The following is a 24,709-nucleotide window of genomic DNA, read 5'->3' on the forward strand; positions in this document are numbered from 1 at the left end:
TACAGTTTGAACGGTAGTCCGTTATGGAATTTTGAGTTGGTACAGTTTGAACGGCAGTCCGTTATGCCAAACGAATGTGTTTTTTTTTAACATTCAGGAATGCTGCAACTGTCATATGTTTAGGGTTGAATGCTTAAAAGATAGTTTCAGTTAATGTAATCACTGGTCTGATGCCGGGCTGCATTTTGAATGTCAATGATAATATTATTAGTTTCTATATGAAATAAGAGTCTGTTATCTTTTCTATAAGTTCCCATCAGATGAGAGCTGAAGGGACTATATAGAGTTTACCGCTCAGTTTTTGAGAGTTCAGTCAGGTCTGGGCGGAGCTTACGACGTTAAGTAAGATTTTCAGTTAAGACTAGTTGGCTTAGTCTACAACATCCGACGATAGCTCAGTTGGTAGAGCGGTGGACTGTAGGAGTGTTATAGATATCCATAGGTCGGTGGTTCAAATCCGCCTCGTCGGAGGTTATTTTAATCTATCATACAAGGATTTAATAAAAACCACACTACAGTGGGCTTATTTTCAGACGTTAAACAAGCCTTTGACTCAGTCTGTAACCAGGACCTCAAGTTTATACTCCTTCAGTTTAAAAGTATATCTTGTACCACCAGTTCCAAAACTGTGGGACAATATTCGAAAGGGCTGTGAGCAATGTAATTTTGTCCCCCTCTTGTTCTTGCTCTGATGGCCAAGAAGTAGCTGATACCCAGACCATCACCTATACAGCAAGTGAAAGCTTTTACTGGATATCTAGCTCTCCACCTTCCCTTCTTAGCCACCAAGACTCGAGTGAGCGATCACCTTTTCCTTCAAGCTGTTTACTTCTATGATTAATCCACACTCTTACATTGTTGGAACTCAAATTGGCCTTTACTCAATCTCTCAGTACATCTGTTGTGTCTGATGTACACTAACATGCTTCATCTCTCTCTCTCTCGCTTCTCTTGCAATTCTGATCTGGCAGTAGAATGTCTTTTCCTGATGCTAGATACTACCAAACAACTGTCCAATTGCTTTCACGAACTCTAATAAATCTACCTCCTCTCTCTCACCCAGTATGGGTTCCAACGAGAGTGCTCCACCAAAGACCACCTTATTCTGACATAACGTCAGAGAAGCCATTCTCAAACGACATCGTGTATCTATTCTTTGACACTGACAAGACTTGATACAACATGGAAGTATGGCATTTTGCGAAAATGGCCGTTTGACCATGTTTACTAAACTCTTAATGGACAGGATATTCAAAGTATACGAGGTTTCGCCACTCTAATTCTTCTCTAGAGGAACTTGGAGTCCCTCAGGTATGTATCTTTGAGTGTCACACTTTTCAGTTTAAAGATTAATGCTGTCGCTGAACAACTCGCTATTGCAAACGGGTTCTGTCGACGACTTTCGCACCTCATGTCAGTCGTCAAACACGAGGTACATTGACCAGCAGCTACGGACTACCCTCAATCGCTTTCTAAAGTGGACCACAGCAAACTGCTTTAACTTCTCTAAAACCGTCTGCATGTAATTTTGCTTCGATCAATACTAATTGTCTATTTCAATATGTTTATGGTTCATCCTTCTGGTGATCAACATCCGACAATTTGAAAGCAAAGGAAATAGCTTGTGAAGAAAAATGTGTAACTTTCTCAACAGTTTCAAAGATCAACGCACTTTCTTACCTAATATCGGGAACGTTATATAATAATACTTGCTTTCTTACCTAATATCGGGAACGTTGTATAATAATACTTGCTTTCTTACCTAATCTCGGGAACGTTGTATAATAATACTTGCTTTCTTACCTAATCTCGGGAACGTTGTATAATAATACTTGCTTTCTTACCTAATCTCGGGAACGTTGTATAATAATACTTGCTTTCTTACCTAATCTCGGGAACGTTGTATAATAATACTTGCTTTCTTACCTAATCTCGGGAACGTTGTATAATAATACTTGCTTTCTTACCTAATCTCGGGAACGTTGTATAATAATACTTGCTTTCTTACCTAATCTCGGGAACGTTGTATAATAATACTTGCTTTCTTACCTAATCTCGAGAACGTTGTATAATAATACTTGCTTTCTTACCTAATCTCGGGAACGTTGTATAATAATACTTGCTTTCTTACCTAATCTCGGGAACGTTGTATAATAATACTTGCTTTCTTACCTAATCTCGGGAACGTTGTATAATAATACTTGCTTTCTTACCTAATATCGGGAACGTTGTATAATAATACTTGTTTACTACTACTACTAAGAACGATGTGAGTGAATAGCACTTTATACCACTTTCAGTACCTATAATCAAATTCATAAACTGTCCCACTTTGGAAGTAATGGTAAGCCTACGTATAAATAACTCCAGAAATAATCGCTATCTATACCATGTACTCAATGAAACGTAAAGCATTGTTATTTCACCGAATTGTGTTTCCTATACTGGCCTGGCATGGCAAAGCGTATTAAGGCGTTCGACTCGTAATCCGCGGGTTCAAATCCCAGTCGCACCAAACATTCATTTTCAGCCGTGGAGACGTTATAATGTGACGATCAACCCTATTGTTCGTCAGTGAAAGAGTTGCTGAAGAGTTGGCGGTGGGTGGTGATGACTAGCTGCCTTCCCTCTTGTCTTACACTGCTATTTTTTTTATTGCTAGCGCAGATAGCCCTCGATCAACTTTGCGCGAAATTCAAAAACAAACGTACTCCTTCTATAAATGACTACTAGAGATATCTTTGAATTATATGAATATAAATATTCATATTTAGCGGCTTAACTGTTTAACGATACTAAGATTTCCTTCCATGCGATTTCGTTGTTATAAAAATGGCGTTAATGAAATAGTATAAATCCATAACTCAAAATGCTTATCTGTTACCATTTACTGTAAGGTTTTATATGGAAGTAAAATCCAGAAATTTATAGGTGTTATCAAATATTACCTAAACTGCCTTTTAGAACATAACCAGCCCTAATTATCTAGGGCTATGTCAGTTATTCTTAATATCTAGGTACGTCTTATGTGATATGGAAAGTGGTTTACAAAATCATCTAATACATTTTTTCACTTAGGTAAATAACTTTTATCAAACTACGTCAGTCAAACTATATACATAGAGAATTACCATTATTTCATATGCCTCTAACCAAATCTAACTCTTACCAACATGTATTAAGATAGCTCGTGGTTGAACAATAGTAATCCTCTTACTTTTGCGGAATTTCTCACCTTCTACTGACTTCCTAATTTACCACTGAAACTGATTTCGAAAGCTTAACACTACTTAATCTGTCACGTTTATTTAAGTGTGATACTGGGACATAAGAGCTAAACCTATTGTCTGACATCTTTAATCTAAAAAAAACAATGGAAGTTTCATTAGCAGTCTCAACATGGTTAAAACTTCCAGTTCAAACCACACCTTCACCTCCTATCTCAACAATATTTCGTATCTTAATGACTTGTACTTTACGAAGTGTTATAACTAAACCACACTATATACACTTCATTATTAGATTTAATCTATTGTAGATTACACAAGTTAAACTGTGTCAGTTGTTTAACTTAACGTCAACCACAAAGTAACGTTTCTGACATAATCAACTATTAATGTGAACTTCAATGTATCATGACACCTAATTAATTTGTGCCACATTCCTCTTTACAGATTCTACATGCACATGTATCGAGAAGTGCACATGTGGTAAAGAAGACGGTTGTGAGTGTATCATGTGCAATAGAAAAGCGGAAACTGAGGATCGATGCCAGTGTACAGGTATGTATAATCTTCCTGTTTAGTCCATATTGTATAGAATTCAACTTTAACCCAAAACACTTATATAATTTCGTCATTCAGTACTAAACGTTTATCCCTTGTTTAAACTTCGATTTTTATCATACATGTAATCTTATTTATTCCTTTCTAGAGGGAGAAACCTGCAGTTGCACATCATGCACTTGCATACAGTTGAATATCAGAAAGGCGGACTGAATTTCCCAAAACCTTTGCCAGGTTCATATTTAGGTTGCTATTTGATATTTGACATTCTGGTGTAAATTATCAATCTAAAATCACTTAACTAAAGCTTCACGAACATTGACTGTACTTTTTTATACTTGCAACTATTGTAGTTGAACCATAATTCTTAAATATCTTATTTCCTCTTGATCTATAAGCTACAACTGAAATGTGACTTAATCGTTCTATAAATACTACCCCTAATTACTGCAGTACCAGGGACTTTCATCCTCTCTTGTAGTATCTTTGTTTGTTTGTTTTGGAATTTCGCACAAAGCTACTCGAGGGCTATCTGTGCTAGCCGTCCCTAATTTAGCAGTGTAAGACTAGAGGGAAGGCAGCTAGTCATCACCACCCACCGCCAACTCTTGGGCTACTCTTTCTGCTGTTTATCATGTTTCTCTTTGTTGTCCATTCAGTGATGATGTTTTTCATCAAGAGTGAAGAGTAAAACTGATTCTGATGTAGTTCAATCTCCCTCTAGTGTGTTTACTGAACAGAGATGTTGATAAACTCCCTGGGCTCTTTTTAGATGTATTTTAAAAAGGGATAATTTTGGTAATGTTACACCACTCCATTCAACAGGTCAATGTATAGGATTCTAGTTTTATATTAGTAAAGGTGAGGTATCATATTGGAACTTATCATTTTCTTACCAATAAAATATATTACTGATTGACACTTATCACACTTTACATCCAATTTAGTGTTTCTGTTTCTAGCATCTAATCTCCAAGTGAGGTTAGACACCAGGGAGAGGTAGTTGCATGAGGAGAGTAAGTCACATGCCTGTTGGTAGAGGATTGTTGCATGATTGTTTATATGCTACAGTACAGCTGAACCACATTAAACATGCTTGGGTAGATAAAAGTATTTAGACTAATGGTGAGTGAAACCTGTAAGTATATAGAGGATATAATAATTGAGAAAAGTTTTATGTAAGGGTTGGTAAGTGTCTATAAGAAGTATATTCTCTGTGCAGGAAAATTATAACATTAGACTGTTGGAGAAAAGATACTTTAAAGGAACTTGAGTTTTAATTTTCTTTTGTCATGTTTTGAAAAACTGCTTTTCTTTCAAGCTGGAAACAAAGTTGTTGGTTGATGATAAACTACTGTAGGACATTCTGAAGTACATAAGAACAGAATGTTACAGACAGAAACACAATAAATAATCCATATAGTTATGACAATATAACAGAGCTGAAGAATCTAGTGATGATACTAGTTTACTATTTATGTCACACATCACAAAAAAAACCATACAGTAATAACAATATAACAGAGCTGAAGAATGTAGTGATGATACTAGTTTACTATTTATGTCACACATCACAAAACAAACCATATAGTAATGACAGTATAACAGAGCTGAAGAATGTAGTGATGATACTAGTTTACTATTTATGTCACACATCACAAAATAAACCATATAGTAATGACAATATAACAGAGCTGAAGAATGTAGTGATGATACTAGTTTACTATTTATGTCACACATCACAAAACAAACCATATAGTAATGACAATATAACAGAGCTGAAGAATGTAGTGATGATACTAGTTTACTATTTATGTCACACATCACAAAAAAACCATACAGTAATAACAATATAACAGAGCTGAAGAATGTAGTGATGATACTAGTTTACTATTTATGTCACACATCACAAAATAAACCATATAGTAATGACAATATAACAGAGCTGAAGAATGTAGTGATGATACTAGTTTACTATTTATGTCACACATCACAAAACAAACCATATAGTAATGACAGTATAACAGAGCTGAAGAATGTAGTGATGATACTAGTTTACTATTTATGTCACACATCACAAAACAAACCATATAGTAATGACAATATAACAGAGCTGAAGAATGTAGTGATGATACTAGTTTACTATTTATGTCACACATCACAAAAAAACCATATAGTAATGACAATATAACAGAGCTGAAGAATGTAGTGATGATACTAGTTTACTATTTATGTCACACATCACAAAACAAACCATATAGTAATGACAATATAACAGAGCTGAAGAATGTAGTGATGATACTAGTTTACTATTTATGTCACACATCACAAAAAAAACCATATAGTAATGACAATATAACAGAGCTGAAGAATGTAGTGATGATACTAGTTTACTATTTATGTCACACATCACAAAAAAAACCATATAGTAATGACAATATAACAGAGCTGAAGAATGTAGTGATGATACTAGTTTACTATTTATGTCACACATCATAAAACAAACCATATAGTAATGACAATATAACAGAGCTGAAGAATGTAGTGATGATACTAGTTTACTATTTATGTCACACATCACAAAACAAACCATATAGTAATGACAGTATAACAGAGCTGAAGAATGTAGTGATGATACTAGTTTACTATTTATGTCACACATCACAAAACAAACCATATAGTAATGACAATATAACAGAGCTGAAGAATGTAGTGATGATACTAGTTTACTATTTATGTCACACATCACAAAACAAACCATATAGTAATGACAATATAACAGAGCTGAAGAATGTAGTGATGATACTAGTTTACTATTTATGTCACACATCACAAAACAAACCATATAGTAATGACAATATAACAGAGCTGAAGAATGTAGTGATGATACTAGTTTACTATTTATGTCACACATCACAAAACAAACCATATAGTAATGACAATATAACAGAGCTGAAGAATGTAGTCATGATACTAGTTTACTATTTATGTCACACATCACAAAACAAACCATATAGTAATGACAGTATAACAGAGGTGAAGAATGTAGTGATGATACTAGTTTACTATTTATGTCACACATCACAAAAGACTTCCTCCATCAGTTAACACCACTGTCAACCTCTTTATAAATAAATAAGTGTTTATAGAGACTCAGCTATCTATACAATGATAGGAAGAATATAAATGTGTTCATCTGGAGATGAGTACTGATTTTAGTTCTATCTTTTATATTAGAAATATTAATTTCAGTTTAGTATGTTACCTCTAGATTAACAGACAGCTAAGATTCTCATATTAAATAAATGAAGAAAGAGCATTCTTCTTTAGCTAGGAAAGGAAACATTAGCCTTTAGAGGACCTTGGCCATGCTGGACTTGTCCTGACAAAACTGTGGGGTAATGAAATGCTGTATATAGTAAAAAAAGGAACTAAATGTAATAGTTGTGGTGTTTTAAAACGCACCTAGACACACTTCACTATCCTCTAACAATATGATGTACAGGAGAATATCGCTAACTATACAAACAACTTCATTAACTGGAGTACTGTAATAATGCAGTGGATAACATACTAGAACATAATACATAAACTAAGTAACAATACATATACAGTTATTGTATTTGTTTATATATAACACTTCAGGTCCTGTAAGATCACCACAGACCCAGGTACTAAACAAACAGTAACACTGAACAAGTAAAATGATATGGATCTACATGAAAGAGATATTTACACCAACTTAAACATTGTAATTCTGGGATACATACAAGTTATGAATCAGTTGTAATGTGATAACAGAATGACTCAATATAAATTTGTCATAAACTTTAATTCTTGTTCCACAGTATAGTAATAGTAGCAAGTGGAATATATCTGATATGAGGATACCACCCTTCCTGTGTATGAAGGGATATTTGTGTTGTCAATATAGTGACTCATTTGTGATAATAATGTATAATCCTAACTCAGTACAGAATCTGTACTTTATAATAAAAGTGGCAGTGGGAGTAAAAGAGAAACTAATGTATCATTCTGTTTAGCTGTACAAGTTTTAGTCTTAAATGGCAAAAAAATTAAAAGCAGATGAATACTGAAGAAAATAGTCTAAGTAAAGTTTAAAATTAATTTTTCAAAGAATAGTCATTTAAAAGTACAAAATGTCAAAAGAAAAACAAAAAGCAAAGAAATCATTAGAGAACTGATATATACACTACATGGCCAAAAGTATATGGATGCATGACCATCACAACCATATGTGCTTGTTGAACATCTCATTCCAAAAGCATGGACATTAATATGGAGTTTGCCCTCCCCCCCTTTTGTTGCTATAACAGCTTCCACTCTTCTGGGAAGTCTTTTTACTAGAATTTGGAAAATGGCTGCAGGGATTCACTCCTATTCAGCCACAAGAGCATTGGTGAGGTCGGGGGAGAAGGCCTGGCTTGCAGACGACGTTCCAATTCCTCCCAAAGGTGTTCGATGGGATTGAGGTTAGGGCTCTGTGCAAGTCAGTCACGTTCTTCCACATCAATCTCAGCAAATGATGGCTTTATGGACCTCACTTTGTGCATGGAGGCATTTTCATGCTGAAACAAAAAAGGGCCTTCCCCAAATGTTTGCCACAAGGTTGGAAGCACACAATTCTCTAGAATGTCATTGTATGCTGTAGCATTAAGATTTTCCTTAACTGAAACGAAAGAGTCTAGCCCAAACCATGAGAAACAGCCCCAGACCATTATTCCTCCTCCACAAAACTTTACAGTCGGCACTGCATTCAGACAGTTGTGTTCTCTTGACATTCACCAAACCCAGATTTGTCTGTCAGACTGCCAGATAGTGAAGTATGATTCATCACTCCAGAGAACACGTTTCCACTGCTCCAGAGTCCAATGGCAGTATGCTTTACATCACTCTAACTAACATTTAACATTGTGCATGGTGATCTTAGGCTTGTGTGTGGCTGCTCAGCTATGGAAACCCATTTCATGAAGCTCCTGATGAACAGTTCTTGTACTTTTGTTGCTTCCAGAGGCAGTTTGGAACTTGATAGTGAGTGATGCAACTGTGGACAGATGATTTTTATGAGCTTCAGCACTTGGCAGTCCTGTTATGTGAGCTTGTGAGGCCTACCACTTCATGGCTGAGGTTTTGTTCCTCCTAGATGTTTCTACTTCACAATAGCAGCACTTAGAATTGATAGGGGTAGCTCTTGAAAGGCAGAAATTTGATGAACTGACTTGTTAGAAATGTGGCATCCTATGACAGTGCCATGTTGAAAGTCACTGAGTTCTTCATAATGACCCATTGTACTACCAATGTTTGTCTATGGAGACTGCATGGCTGTGTGCTTGATTTTATGCACCTGTTAGCAATGTGTGTGGCTAAAATAGCCACACCAACTAATTAGTATGGGTTCACATACTTTCGGCCATGTAGTATATTTGAGATGTAGATAAGTTTCATAAACTGAGAAGTTGTCTGCAAATGAATGATATCTTAAAGGTATAAAACCTGGTTAAAGATTATTTAACAAGTTAATCACACATACCTTTACTGGTTGTAATATTAATTTGAATTCTATAACTAATTTTAAATGAAACAAATGCCATGGTTTTGGGTTGTTTTTTTTCAGCTTTATTAACATGCCCATAATTTTTAAGGGGATTTAAAACAATCCTTGACATCCATATGAGGGTCACTGTCCAATTTAATGTCTAAATACAACACCATCAGTTTGGTGTTTTATGAATATAGAAACTTTTACTTTGTCACTGAGAATTCTGAGACTTTAAAATACCGATGTCATGAAAATATTTATTATGATCAAGATCATATGACAATGAGTAGTTTGTAAATAATAAACAATGTAAAATTACAGTATTTTAATGTTTATATCCAGATATAGATTAGTGGTAAAACTGAAGTAACAATATATCCATGAAGTTGAACATTATCATCTAATTTCAGAAAATCATTTACCTTTATCTTAACATGTGTGTGAATAGATTCATGTGATTAAACCATGGACAAAAGATCTGTAACTGAGAAATGTTTAGAGAAAGCAAAATGGGAGAATCATTGTGGAACATGGTTAAAAATGTAATAAACTGATGGAAAACTTCTTTATATCCATATATCAGGTCATCCCTTAAGTAATGTCTGATTTTAAGTTCAGAAAAGAGAAAGGATTTCAAACACTTTTAATGTTATATAATCAATAATGTATGTTCCATTATTATTAATTACTTCCTGCCAATGACTCACAAGCTTCTGAATGTCACTTACATAAAACTCTTGAGGTTTGGAGGATAAGAATGTAGAGAGGGTAGTTTTGACATCATGTGTTCCAAGCTCTTTTCCATCAAAATAGTTCTTCAAACTTTGGAATAGATGATAATCAGATGGGAAGTTTTTCCCAGTCTTGCTCTTCAATGGTAACAGGTGTGATCATTGCTGTATGGGTCCATGCATTATCCTGGTGTAACACAACACCTTTACAACTGATCAAAGACAAAATGATGATGCACTTTCTGTATTAAATTTTAGACATTACTTATGAGATGACCTGATACATTACAACCACCATCTTACTATATTTACAAAAAATACTTGTATATCTCAAATGCAATCTGATCCTTTTGTCCACTTTAAGACATTCAAATTTTTTCCATTTCACAGGAAAATAGTTAGTCAATACTATCTACTTATTATTAAACTGAAATTTAAACACTAACATTAAATTATATCTTAATCTAACTTCTAATAGTTAACAAAGTCCTTTGGATTCCTATTTGTTCATTATGTAGTTTATTTTATCCTACTTCTTGAGACCTGTAACAGTTTGATAATAACCTTCTTGGTACTGTACAACTAAGTGTATAAACTATGTGGACAAAACATAGTTCTTCAGAGATATAGTATTACAGAGAGGTTATGCAGTCATTGTTGCTTGTTTAAATGCCAGAACAATTCTCCAAGATGGTAAGAAAAACAAGATCACATTGGGTTAGCATTGATATAGCATGTTGCCTATAGAGATGTGTAATAATTGTTTCTGGATTCTTTACACAACCTTATAAATACATGTTGACTTCTGATAGTGTTGATTTATGTAGTTGTAAACATGTTTTGGTAAATTTTCATATACATTCACATCGTGTTTCGTCATTTTTATTATCCTTCATATTTTCAAGATATTCATCATAATTGTCATTATTAGGTAAGCTTTATTTTTATACAATGATCCAATATGTGTGTATAGTCTTCATTAAGTTTACAGAATAAAAAGTGATTTATTATATGATGTAACATATAATTTTTCAAACTAGTATTGAAATATCCGAACATCTCTGTACTATACATGGATCTGTAAAGTTATTAAATCATAACTTTTGTAAACAAGTATTGAAATATCCGAACATCTCTGTACTATACATGGATCTGTAAAGTTATTAAATCATAACTTTTGTAAACAAGTATTGAAATATCCGAACATCTCTGTACTATACATGGATCTGTAAAGTTATTAAATCATAACTTTTGTAAACAAGTATTGAAATATCCGAACATCTCTGTACTATACATGGATCTGTAAAGTTATTAAATCATAACTTTTGTAAACAAGTATTGAAATATCCGAACATCTCTGTACTATACATGGATCTGTAAAGTTATTAAATCATAACTTTTGTAAACTAGTATTGAAATATCCGAACATCTCTGTACTATACATGGATCTGTAAAGTTATTAAATCATAACTTTTGTAAACAAGTATTGAAATATCCGAACATCTCTGTACTATACATGGATCTGTAAAGTTATTAAATCATAACTTTTGTAAACTAGTATTGAAATATCCGAACATCTCTGTACTATACATGGATCTGTAAAGTTATTAAATCATAACTTTTGTAAACTAGTATTGAAATATCCGAACATCTCTGTACTATACATGGATCTGTAAAGTTATTAAATCATAACTTTTGTAAACTAGTATTGAAACATCCAAACATCTCTGTACTATACATGGATCTGTAAAGTTATTAAATCATAACTTTTGTAAACAAGTATTGAAATATCCGAACATCTCTGTACTATACATGGATCTGTAAAGTTATTAAATCATAACTTTTGTAAACTAGTATTGAAATATCTGTAAAGTTATTAAATCGAACATCTCTGTACTATACATGGATCTGTAAAGTTATTAAATCATAACTTTTGTAAACTAGTATTGAAATATCCGAACATCTCTGTACTATACATGGATCTGTAAAGTTATTAAATCATAACTTTTGTAAACTAGTATTGAAATATCCGAACATCTCTGTACTATACATGGATCTGTAAAGTTATTAAATCATAACTTTTGTAAACAAGTATTGAAATATCCGAACATCTCTGTACTATACATGGATCTGTAAAGTTATTAAATCATAACTTTTGTAAACTAGTATTGAAATATCCGAACATCTCTGTACTATACATGGATCTGTAAAGTTATTAAATCATAACTTTTGTAAACAAGTATTGAAATATCCGAACATCTCTGTACTATACATGGATCTGTAAAGTTATTAAATCATAACTTTTGTAAACTAGTATTGAAATATCCGAACATCTCTGTACTATACATGGATCTGTAAAGTTATTAAATCATAACTTTTGTAAACTAGTATTGAAATATCCGAACATCTCTGTACTATACATGGATCTGTAAAGTTATTAAATCATAACTTTTGTAAACTAGTATTGAAATATCCGAACATCTCTGTACTATACATGGATCTGTAAAGTTATTAAATCATAACTTTTGTAAACAAGTATTGACAGTGTGTATTTATACTCACTATAAATTGTGATGTTATTTGAATAATTAATAACTAATAAAATACAATAAAAACACTAACACCTAGAGTCAGTTCACCATTTTAAGTTTAACAAACACTTCATATTTCTGACCACTATAATCAGGAATTTATTAACCCTTTCATGATGGGCTTACACAAGTTTGGATACACATTGCAGACATTACGTATTTATATTAGAGCTTTTATTGCCGTATGCATATCTTAACAAACATTAATAGATATTTACTAATGATTCCAATCTTTAGTACACAAAAATTCATATTTTTAATGAAGTAATTTTACTAAAGATTTGTTAATAAAAATGTAAAGTCTGTTTTGTTAATAGTCCGAGTGTGAAGTGATTTTCTTTTTATGATTAAAAACTATTCTTTGTTCAAAAATCTGACATATTTATGTGATCCTTGAAACAACCAAAATACATTTCAAACACTTGTTTACAATAAAATTATATATTTTATCTGTTATTTTCTCTACTCTAATTTTTTGTGTTCTGTCACTTTAATCAACTTCGTAACCACCACAATAAATTAGAAAATAAATATGAGTCATGTTTAATTTTTGTTCTACAATGACTGCAGGTTATAATGTGAAAACAAACATGTTTATTGTAAGTAGCTTAAATCTCATAACATTATATAATTGTATATAGTTATTATTTTTATTATGTTGACCTTCCACTCTTGCCTGGCTAACAACACAGAAGATACACCAACCTTATATTAGATGGTAGTATGCAGTTGGGAAAGGGACACACGAGTCACTAACTCTAGGAGATTTACGGTTACACTAAATAATGACTCCAAGACTGAGATTCCAATAAAACATGTCAATTTTATTTATTCTTTACTTAAACAAATACAGCACATCATATGTTTTATTATTACCTTTAATAATTCTTCCACAATACTCTTTAAATTACCTATTATTCTCAGTAAATTCTCAATCAACATACTATATAATTAAACTTAGACATATTATAATTGCTTATTTCTTTCATACAGTTCATTCTAATTCTTTAACTACATTAGTTAATTGAGAGAAACATCAACTTAGCTTACATCAAAGTTGAGGAAGTGTTCTGTCCTTGGTGTAAGTTGAACTATGTCAGCATTTTGAACTTGGAGAAAACTAACAAGAAAACATTTTTTTGGTTCTGGAGAACTTCCACTGCTAAAATAGCAATTACTTTCAGCCCAGAGAGAGACTTGTATTTAGCTTCAGACATGGCACATTATTTGATGTTGTACTACTTAATTAAACCTAAGCACATGATGATATGTTACTCAATTTAAAATGAAACACAAGTTACATAGTGATATGATACTTATGTAAAGGCTAGGTACCTGATGTACAAGTTAATTACAAGCCAGTCACATGGTGTTACTTGACAGACTACTTAACTAAAAACTTCTCATACACTTGTGACACGGCTACAGTATTGATCAAGTAACTGACTATGATGTACAAGTTAATTACAAGCCAGTCACATGGTGTTACTTGACAGACTACTTAACTAAAAACTTCTCATACACTTGTGACACAGCTACAGTATTGATCAAGTAACTGACTATGATGTACAAGTTAATTACAAGCCAGTCACATGGTGTTACTTGACAGACTACTTAACTAAAAACTTCTCATACACTTGTGACACAGCTACAGTATTGATCAAGTAACTGACTATGATGTACAAGTTAATTACAAGCCAGTCACATGGTGTTACTTGACAGACTACTTAACTAAAAACTTCTCATACACTTGTAACACGGCTACAGTATTGATCAAGTAACTGACTATTGGTAGACACATTACTGTTTCAGTTTTGGGTATATTTATTAATATGAAAATATGCTTTCATTCAGAAGGGTTAATATTTGTTACTAAAATGTCAAATGTCATATTGTGTCGATGATTTGTTACTTGTATTTTGTTTATAATGAACCATGTAGATATTTTTCACACATCCAACATATTTTGTTATTGAGCTGTTTGAAAGTTACTTGAGTTTCAAACCTCCCAAAAGAGAAATGTTGTTTTTTTTCTTTTTCATATTTTTCTTCAGTTGATTTGCAAGTGGAACTTTGATTCAAAGCTTTATTAACCTATGTGATAGATATATAACTTGTGGAACTTTGATTCAAAGCTTTATTAACCTATGTGATAGATATATAACTTGTGGAACTTTGATTCAAAGCTTTATTAACCTATGTGATAGATATATAACTTGTGGAACTTTGATTCAAAGCTTTATTAACCTATGTGATAGATATATAACTTTCTATTATCTACTGTTGTAAAATTTTCTCACCCTTGTTCTTTCTTATCCCATCTATTTGTCAGTGAAACAAACTAGTTTGGTTAGTCTTTGTCTTTCCTATTAGTTATGAGAGAAAAGTAAAAACAGAGAGAATTATAACTTGTAATTGTTTTTAAAAACGTCAACATTATGTTAGACATAAATGACGTTTTTAGCTGAATGTGAAGGTCATGAATTAGATAGCTGACATGGTGTGAATGTTAAATTTAATTATTTATAGAAACAATAGTTAATGGCAATCTTATTGACACAGCTGCTTATGAATCATACTTATGTTATGAACTGTCAGTTTTTATATTATAGCAACTTGTTACTAGAACCATTATAAGGTTTTCTTCTATCACTGAGTATTATTGAATCATAATAACTATTACTATGTGGAATGTTCCGAACTTCTATCAAGCATTAAAAATTTAGTTCAAATGATAGACCTTGTGTGTGATTGAGAGTTTAGTGATAAAGTGTATAGTGGCAATTTGAAGGTGAAATTATAACAGAGCAGGGAAAGGTAATTCATTATGAAATTCTTCCCAGCTGTTTTCTAAAGTAATTGAAGCCTGTGTGGACTTTGACAAAAACAAAAAAGAGACAATTATTTAACTATCTTAATGCAGCTGTGGTAACCAACAGTTTTATGAAAATTTCTATAAACATTTGGCTTGTCTTAATGTAATATTTTATAGCAAATGGACTGTGGTGCTATTTGTTTATTTATTGCTCAGAATATAAACAGTTTTATCAGACAGAATTACAGCTGAATATGGATCTTTGAAAAAGTATAAAGACCATTGAAAAGTTTAACATAATGAATTATAGCTAAACATGGCTGACAAAAAGAGAAAACTAGCCCATAATGTTTGAAAATGCTTAGAGTTTAATAAGATTAACTTCATAGATCTCGCCATCAATTGACTGACATGTGTATTGCTCAATACAAAACAATCTCAATAACTGTATATATTTTGGGCTGTAACTCATCTATCGTGGATCACTTGGGTGTTTAGGTATGAAAGTTCTCCTAGGTCTTTCTAGTTGTCTTATCACCACATTTATCCAAATTAAAATGTGTATATTTTCTGCTTAACAACTGTTATATTATCCTATTGGAATGTTAATAAATTGTGTTTTAATATTGTATAAAACACCTTTTTTATCGATTTACATTTACTTAGTTAACCGTTTCAAACGTTTTTCTCCTTTTATTTTAGGATCTATGACAAAATTATTGAATAAGGTAATAAAAAAATTCAATGTAATCTAGTTAAAACAATATTTACGACATAAATTTAAATACACTTTCATATTAACAAGGGTCCTGCATCCTTTAATATGGTACTTCATAAACATAGGGAATTTTATTTCGAACTAGAGAAGCTGGAATTCTTAAACGAATCCTTAACTTCATTGAATTAAACAGATAAATGTGTTAGTTAATGCAGCAGGAATTTCGTTTTCATACAAAGTGGTTTTTATCTGTGTTAAAGTGTAATCATCAGAAATAGCAACTGCTTCTTGTAGTATTTCAATTTTATTTTCAATCAAGTAAAATTCTTTTTCATGGACGAACTCTATACAGGTTTGATTATCTTGCTTGCGATAACTTCTAAACATTTGGTGATAAGCCTCCAGTAGTAATTTGTATGCTTTCAGAATATTTGCTTTGATCTTATCATAATCTGTACAATTTTCTAGGGAGAGACCAGCATGAGGTTATTGTGCTTTACCAGTTGAAACACTTTGAAATAATAATGACCATATTAGGTGAGTCATTCAGTGATTAGGGCAGTCTTCTCAAAATGTTGGCAATGTTTATCAACTTAATTTTCATCAAACAATGGTACTTCAAGTTAATAGCTGTATTTTTACATTTTTGATCGGAATTGAGTCTAATTTTTATTTATCTCAGCCTATTTTTTTTCTTGACTTTGATACGGACCTGTTCAAGCTTGATTTATTTGAGTTTTAGCTGAATTTCTAATTTATCTTTATCACTGAAGTCTGTTTAGCTAGTGGGAACATTAGGGTAACCCAGTAGTGCTTTCCTTGGACAACAAATGATCATGGATTGGTATTTTAATAATGAACTTTATTAGGTCATTTTATCTCATTTATTTCTTAAATTCTAATTCTAAACTTTTGGCAATTTCCAGCAATTCACTTTTGTTATATTTTTCCAGTTGTTTGAAGGAGAACGATTCAAGATATCCTTAATATTCAGACATATTTAAATTTTGTTGGCTTTGATAAATATAAATTGAATTATGATTTTAATTGTAATTTAGGTTGAATCTTGTCTTTGATTCCGTTCTCTGACACGAACCCTCAATTTATCATTGTTATATAATATAATTTATCTCGAACAAACATCCCGTTTACTATGTTATGTATTAAAATTTAAGAAAGAAGAAAGATATAGGGAAACAAAAAGGATAAAGCTACATATACAACTAGTCCAATAGCCACATTTGAAGACAGAGAGTAGTGATACCAAATGATACATTTAGCACTGAGTCTGGTTAAGGAGTGATAGTGAAAGAGGAAGTGTTAAGGGAGTTATATCCTGAATTAAAGTAAGGACTGGAAATTAAGTTTGAGATCCCATAAAGGTCTTATCGGAAGGACAGATGCTGATAATGAATGAATGATCGATAAAACATAGAGAAGGAAGCATGCAGGTATATGGATAAGTTAGTCTAATCTTGTATAAATTAATTTACCATCTAAGCTGAAGAATATGGTACTAGGAACCAGAAAAGAGGGACTTTTTCTTTACTTAGACAAGTGGTAAATGTATACAGATGTTGAGTATTCAACTGATTATATAACCATTAGAACCATTGAGAATTGAGAAAAACATGCTATACAAAGGATCTTGTAGGAATGATATGGATGAATAGAGGATTTTAGAGAACCTGCAGAAATCTTCCATTAATTCTATCGTACTCAGTGACATGTGTGAAAGTAAGTGTGACTCGAAGGACTTCCATCATAGACATGACTCTCAAAACAGAAATAACTTCACTATAAGACAGATTAGGAGTAGATTAACCTAAAATAAAAGGAAGAAAATTCTGCCCAATTGAGAAATGTTTTGAAAATTCTACCAGTTGAAAAGGATATAAAAGTCATACGAAATTCAAGATTAATGTTCACCTGGAGAGGATTTTGAAACCATAGCTAATTAATAACTAGAAAATGAAGGAAAAATAAACAAACAGCATGCAAAACGTTAAAGTAAAAGAAAGAGGAAAACCTTTAACACATCATCAGATGTAAAGGTGAAGATGGGAACTCTCCTTCTATTATCTCTTACTGGTTAGTCACAAGAGATCTGGTTTTGGAAACTTAACATTTTCTTACATAAAAATGTGTTTTCATTTGATACTTACCTTTTCAGTCAAAGATTCCATCTTCTGCTAGCATCTTCCTTGAGTATTTGCATGGCACTAGCTTTTAGGCAACTCCTACCTAAACTCTCATACGTTCTCATGAATTATATTATTGGATAATGGTGTTATTCTTCAGTAAAAGCACTATCTCTATCATCAGGAGAATGACATCAACTCCTTGTTGGCTAGTTCCATCTTTACTCATGAAACTTTATTATTGAAGAGGTAAGAAGTCGTAAGTACCAAAAGAAAGCATAAATATTAGGAAACTGGTGGGTGAAGTGGTTATTTAATAGGCAAAACATGATACAGATAGTCTGCTATAAGGCACATCGCTTTCAATACATGAGAATCTATAAAGTAGATTCATTGGATAGATGCCCATAAGGTCGAGTGTTTAAAAACAAAGAGTTAAAGATCTAGTACTTACTCTATTATTGATATATAAAACCACCATGAAATTGTAAGAATGGATGATAATCAAACAATCCACTAGCATTGGTAAGAAATGCGAACATCTCCGTTTGATAGAATAAAGATCGAGCACACTGATATGGAGGAATTGCTTGTGCTGGTCCAGATGTCTGAGGTGAGATTGTTGTTCAGAGATGGAAAGATAAGCATCTGTGAAGAGGTGTAGGTCTGTTATCAATTGATTTTGATTTATGATATAAAACTGCTTCATAAGCAACTGAAGCTTTGAATATTGATCAGTATTGGGAATAGAACCCTGGATTTTAATGTTATAAGTCCGTAAATTTAAACTTAGTCCATCGATGATCCAACAGAACAAAAAACAAAAATAAATCATGTACGTCTACATGTAAAATGTAAGTAATTTTTACACGTGAAACTGGTAAATGTCGTCCTCATGTACAGTGACCTTATAAGATAAATCAGTCAGTAATAAACGTCGCTGGAAAGTCCTTGTTTGTATTTTTCTGTAAAGCCCTACAGGAGACCCTATGAGAGAAGAGAGGACAACAAATGTTGGTGTAGACTGTATAAGAAGACTTAGGATATGAACTAAGAACAGTGTTTGTATATAGTGTTAAAGATTGTTGATAATATTTTTATTGAAGAATGGCTTATTTCTGGATACACAAGACTGCTTAGTGTTGGTTTTATTATTTGGATTATTTCATGACTTAATATTTAATGATTGTTAAGTTCTTTAGAATAATATTGTCTAGTGTTAATCATTTTTTACTTAGGTTTTGATAAAGTGAAAAGACAGAGTTTGTTTGCGACAACTGTTTTATGTGAATTTGGTTAGTTTTCATTTCTCTAAATAATCTGTTAGATAACATTTTAATGATGTCATTCAATATTTGAATTTATAGATAACTAAATTATCATGGATTTGGAACTGAAAACAATTTATTATATCAATAAAACTAACATACGAAAACAATTAGTAAATGCATTGAAAACAAAATTAATTCTAACACAGCAGAGGTTATATATAAAAATATATTTTTTAACAATTGTTTTTGTCCCCAAACCTATGATGTACTCATAAAACCCCTGACAATGAAGTTGAAGTACAGTGATAAATGTACATAGCATGTACATCATCTTCTATTAAATTATGATTGATTAATATTATAATAATTTGAAATTAACCCACAGATCATCTCTCTACATGGTGAACTCATCTATAAAATGTCTCATGTGGCTTGTTGTGATGAGAATACACTCCACTTAGTGTGTAACCATCCATAACTAATACATCTTTCAGTTTACCTTGTAAAGTCTGGACCTAACCATCTGTACATTGACACATGATCCAGTTTCAGCTATGTTTTGTAAACATGATGGCATTGTGAAGGCTGGTTCTAAAGAGTTGTGCCTGGTAATAGTTTTAATTGTGGGTGATCTAAATTGGTAGATACTGGTCATCTGTTTCTGTTGTGAATGACTTTGTCCAGATGTGTAATCTTGGTTTGAAAGTAGTGCTACATTTATGCTAATGGTACTTGTAACCATTTTTCAATATTTCGATATTTCTTTACTGAGGTCTGGACATTGTTCACAAACAATTTGAAATACTTTAAATTCTGTGATTGACTTTAAAAGAGGCAAGTGAGAGAAACTCGTGCAAGTCCACTGAATATAGTGTAAGCTTAGATGACCGATTTCACATTTCTGATCATACGCCCAATCATCACATATCTGGTTTGGATAAACATAAATGCAGGAGAGTTGATTAAAACATTAGTTTTGTTACCATGGCTGGCATGTTAGTTTTGTTACCATGATAAAATTACCTATTGGTAATGAAATAAGTAACATTTGAACAAAATACTCTTGTGATGGTTTATATTGTCAGATGTGTTTTTCGGATTATTTGGTAAAGATGGTAAAGCCATATCATTCTACATAATGATATCAACAAAGCTATTTCTATTTCGTTAGATCACTGTGTTACCGAGATCAGCAGTACAAGTACTGGATCTCATCAAACTAGTAACTTGTCATCAGTGTAAGTACTGGAGATCTCATCAAACTTGTCATCAGTGTAAGTACTGGAAATCTCATCAAACTTGTCATCAGTGTAAGTACTGAAGATCTCATCAAACGAGTAACTTGTCATCAGTGTAAGTACTGGATCTCACCAAACTTGTCATCAGTGTAAGTACTGGATCTCATCAAACTTGTCATCAGTGTAAGTACTGGAAATCTCATCAAACAAGTAACTTGTCATCAGTGTAAGTACTGAAGATCTCATCAAACGAGTAACTTGTCATCAGTGTAAGTACTGGATCTCACCAAACTTGTCATCAGTGTAAGTACTGGATCTCATCAAACTTGTCATCAGTGTAAGTACTGGATCTCATCAAACTTGTCATCAGTGTAAGTACTGGAGATCTCATCAAACAAGTAACTTGTCATCAGTGTAAGTACTGGAGATCTCATCAAACGAGTAACTTGTCATCACTGTAAGTACTGGAGATCTCATCAAACGAGTAACTTGTCATCAGTGTAAGTACTGGAGATCTCATCAAACTTGTCATCAGTGTAAATACTGGAGATCTCATCAAACAGGTAACTTGTCATCAGTGTAAGTACTGCAGATCTCATCAAACTTGTCATCAGTGTAAGTACTGGATTTCATCAAACTAGTAACTTGTCATCAGTGTAAGTACTGGAGATCTCATCAAACTTGTCATCAGTGTAAGTACTGGAGATCTCATCAAACAAGTAACTTGTCATCAGTGTAAGTACTGAAGATCTCATCAAACGAGTAACTTGTCATCAGTGTAAGTACTGGATCTCACCAAACTTGTCATCAGTGTAAGTACTGGAAATCTCATCAAACAAGTAACTTGTCATCAGTGTAAGTACTGAAGATCTCATCAAATGAGTAACTTGTCATCAGTGTAAGTACTGGATCTCACCAAACTTGTCATCAGTGTAAGTACTGGATCTCATCAAACTTGTCATCAGTGTAAGTACTGGAGATCTCATCAAACGAGTAACTTGTCATCAGTGTAAGTACTGGAGATCTCATCAAACAAGTAACTTGTCATCAGTGTAAGTACTGAAGATCTCATCAAACGAGTAACTTGTCATCAGTGTAAGTACTGGATCTCATCAAACTTGTCATCAGTGTAAGTACTGGATCTCATCAAACTTGTCATCAGTGTAAGTACTGGATCTCATCAAACTTGTCATCAGTGTAAGTACTGAAGATCTCATCAAACAAGTAACTTGTCATCAGTGTAAGTACTGGATCTCACCAAACTTGTCATCAGTGTAAGTACTGGATCTCATCAAACTTGTCATCAGTGTAAGTACTGGATCTCATCAAACTTGTCATCAGTGTAAGTACTGGATCTCATCAAACTTGTCATCAGTGTAAGTACTGGATTTCATCAAACAAGTAACTTGTCATCAGTGTAAGTACTGAAGGTCTCATCAAACTTGTCATCAGTGTAAGTACTGAAGATCTCATCAAACGAGTAACTTGTCATCAGTGTAAGTACTGGATCTCATCAAACTTGTCATCAGTGTAAGTACTGGATCTCATCAAACTTGTCATCAGTGTAAGTACTGGATCTCATCAAACTTGTCATCAGTGTAAGTACTGGATCTCATCAAACTTGTCATCAGTGTAAGTACTGGATCTCACCAAACTTGTCATCAGTGTAAGTACTGGATCTCACCAAACTTGTCATCAGTGTAAGTACTGGATCTCATCAAACTTGTCATCAGTGTAAGTACTGGATCTCATCAAACTTGTCATCAGTGTAAGTACTGGAGATCTCATCAAACAAGTAACTTGTCATCAGTGTAAGTACTGGATCTCATCAAACGAGTAACTTGTCATCACTGTAAGTACTGGAGATCTCATCAAACGAGTAACTTGTCATCACTGTAAGTACTGGAGATCTCATCAAACGAGTAACTTGTCATCAGTGTAAGTACTGGAGATCTCATCAAACTTGTCATCAGTGTAAATACTGGAGATCTCATCAAACTTGTCATCAGTGTAAGTACTGGATTTCATCAAACTAGTAACTTGTCATCAGTGTAAGTAGTGGAGATCTCATCAAACGAGTAACTTGTCATCAGTGTAAGTTCTTGATTTAAAAACATAATTTCCATTTCTCTGATTCCTTTTTATAGAATGTATTTGACACTAGTTATCTGAAACTACTTACGTTAATTGTACACAATCACAATTATTTCAATTAGCAAGGAAAAGCTAAAAACAACTAGGTACAATATAAAAATCAGATTCATTTTTAAATATATTGTTAATCAGCTCGGCGAACTATGCTAGTTTGTGATGGTAAACATTCTGTGTGAACACATGAATATCAAAGTATCGAAAATAAACTTTACCAAAAGAACCAAGGATCTTATAAATTTGACGGTGAGGTAATTTTTTGTATTTGTGTTTTGACTTTTTATAGGAACATATATTAGAACCATGATTGTCAACTATGTAACTGCACTATTCAAATCACTGGAAAACTACACCAAAATAAACTAAAAACGTGGAGTTTCAATATTATAGAAACGTGGTAACAATACACAGTGTTTGGTTTTCTTAAAATGTATTCAACAAAATGACTTCTTTTACCTCATTGTTTCTTTTTCAGGGTTTATAGATAATCACGATCAGTTCTGAAGATGAATTTTTAATTTCACCAGTTGGTCATAGTATATCCGGAAGAAATAATTCAGTGCCTTAACAATAGGTTTTTATTATTATTAAATACATGGAAAGTAAGGAATTTCTGGAACAACTTTTTCTTTCACTCCTCTCTTCCACATTTAATGAATAATCCAATAACAGTGAACTGTATATATGTATGGTCTGAAAGAAGAAAGTGTTGGAGAAGGTGTGTTCAGTTTCAATCCGAGGTGATTGTGAACGAGTTTCACAACTTAAACAGTTGAAAAAACACCCTAACTTCTCTTTCTCACTTTTGTTTACATAAAAATTTTCAGATCTAGATAAAGCCAATGAGTGCATCCTGTTAATAAATACAAATAACTAATTGACTAAAAACATTGTTTTCAAATATCTCACCATCAATAGAAGCCGAAACCAATCAACAGTGATTGTATGAAATCAAAAGTTATTTGTAGATGGAAACACGTAAAGATTAAATGTAGGGGTGTAAAAGTTAGTTGTAGTTTTAAAGACGCAAGGTTTAGTTGCAGTTATGGAGAGATAAAAGCTAGTTCTAGTTTTAAGGATGTAAGATTGAGTTGGAGTTGTAGCAGATGTAAACATGTATGGTCTAGTTGTGGTTGTAAGGACGTAAGATTAGCTATAGTTGTAAGGATGTAAGGTTTATTTGTAGCTCTAAAGAGATAAAAGCTATAGCTGTAGTCGTAAGAATGTATGGACTAGTTGTACTTGTAAGGCGATAAAAACTATAATTGTAGTGTAAGAAGAAATGAACTAGTTGTACTTTAAAATATTTAATAATTAGTTATTATAAGGATTGATGAACTGAGGGTGTGATTACTATATGTTGGGATGTAAGGGTTCGTCGTGATTATACAGACACAAGAGCACATTATAGTTGTAAGTATTGTTGAACTTCTAAGGACGTAAGAGCCAATGTAATAATAATTCAGGTTGTGAAGACATAGAGCTAGTTGTAGTTGTAATAACGTGAGATAATGCTTAATGAATAAGATCTATTTCTTGAGTAACGAAGTTGTTATAAGAAGAAAACATATTTTAACATTTCCACTGAACCCGGATTGTATATTATATCGATGTATTACTACACAGTTCTATACACACGTGTTATGACACTGTTTTTGTATATTTTGAGACGACAAAAGAGAATAATATTACACATTTGAAAGTGACG

General features: G+C 32.7%; 1 non-coding gene across 1 annotated transcript; it reads left to right on the top strand.

The window, feature by feature from the left end:
- Window positions 1-384: 384 nt before the first annotated feature.
- Window positions 385-470, top strand: TRNAY-GUA (transfer RNA tyrosine (anticodon GUA)). Its single transcript is given in 2 exon segments — window positions 385-421; window positions 435-470. It is a non-coding gene; the product is annotated as a tRNA-Tyr (tRNA).
- The last annotated feature ends 24,239 nt before the right edge of the window (window positions 471-24,709 follow it).

Source organism: Tachypleus tridentatus, unplaced genomic scaffold (assembly GCF_004210375.1).
Source record: "Tachypleus tridentatus isolate NWPU-2018 unplaced genomic scaffold, ASM421037v1 Hic_cluster_2, whole genome shotgun sequence".
NCBI classification, from domain to species: domain Eukaryota; kingdom Metazoa; phylum Arthropoda; class Merostomata; order Xiphosura; family Limulidae; genus Tachypleus; species Tachypleus tridentatus.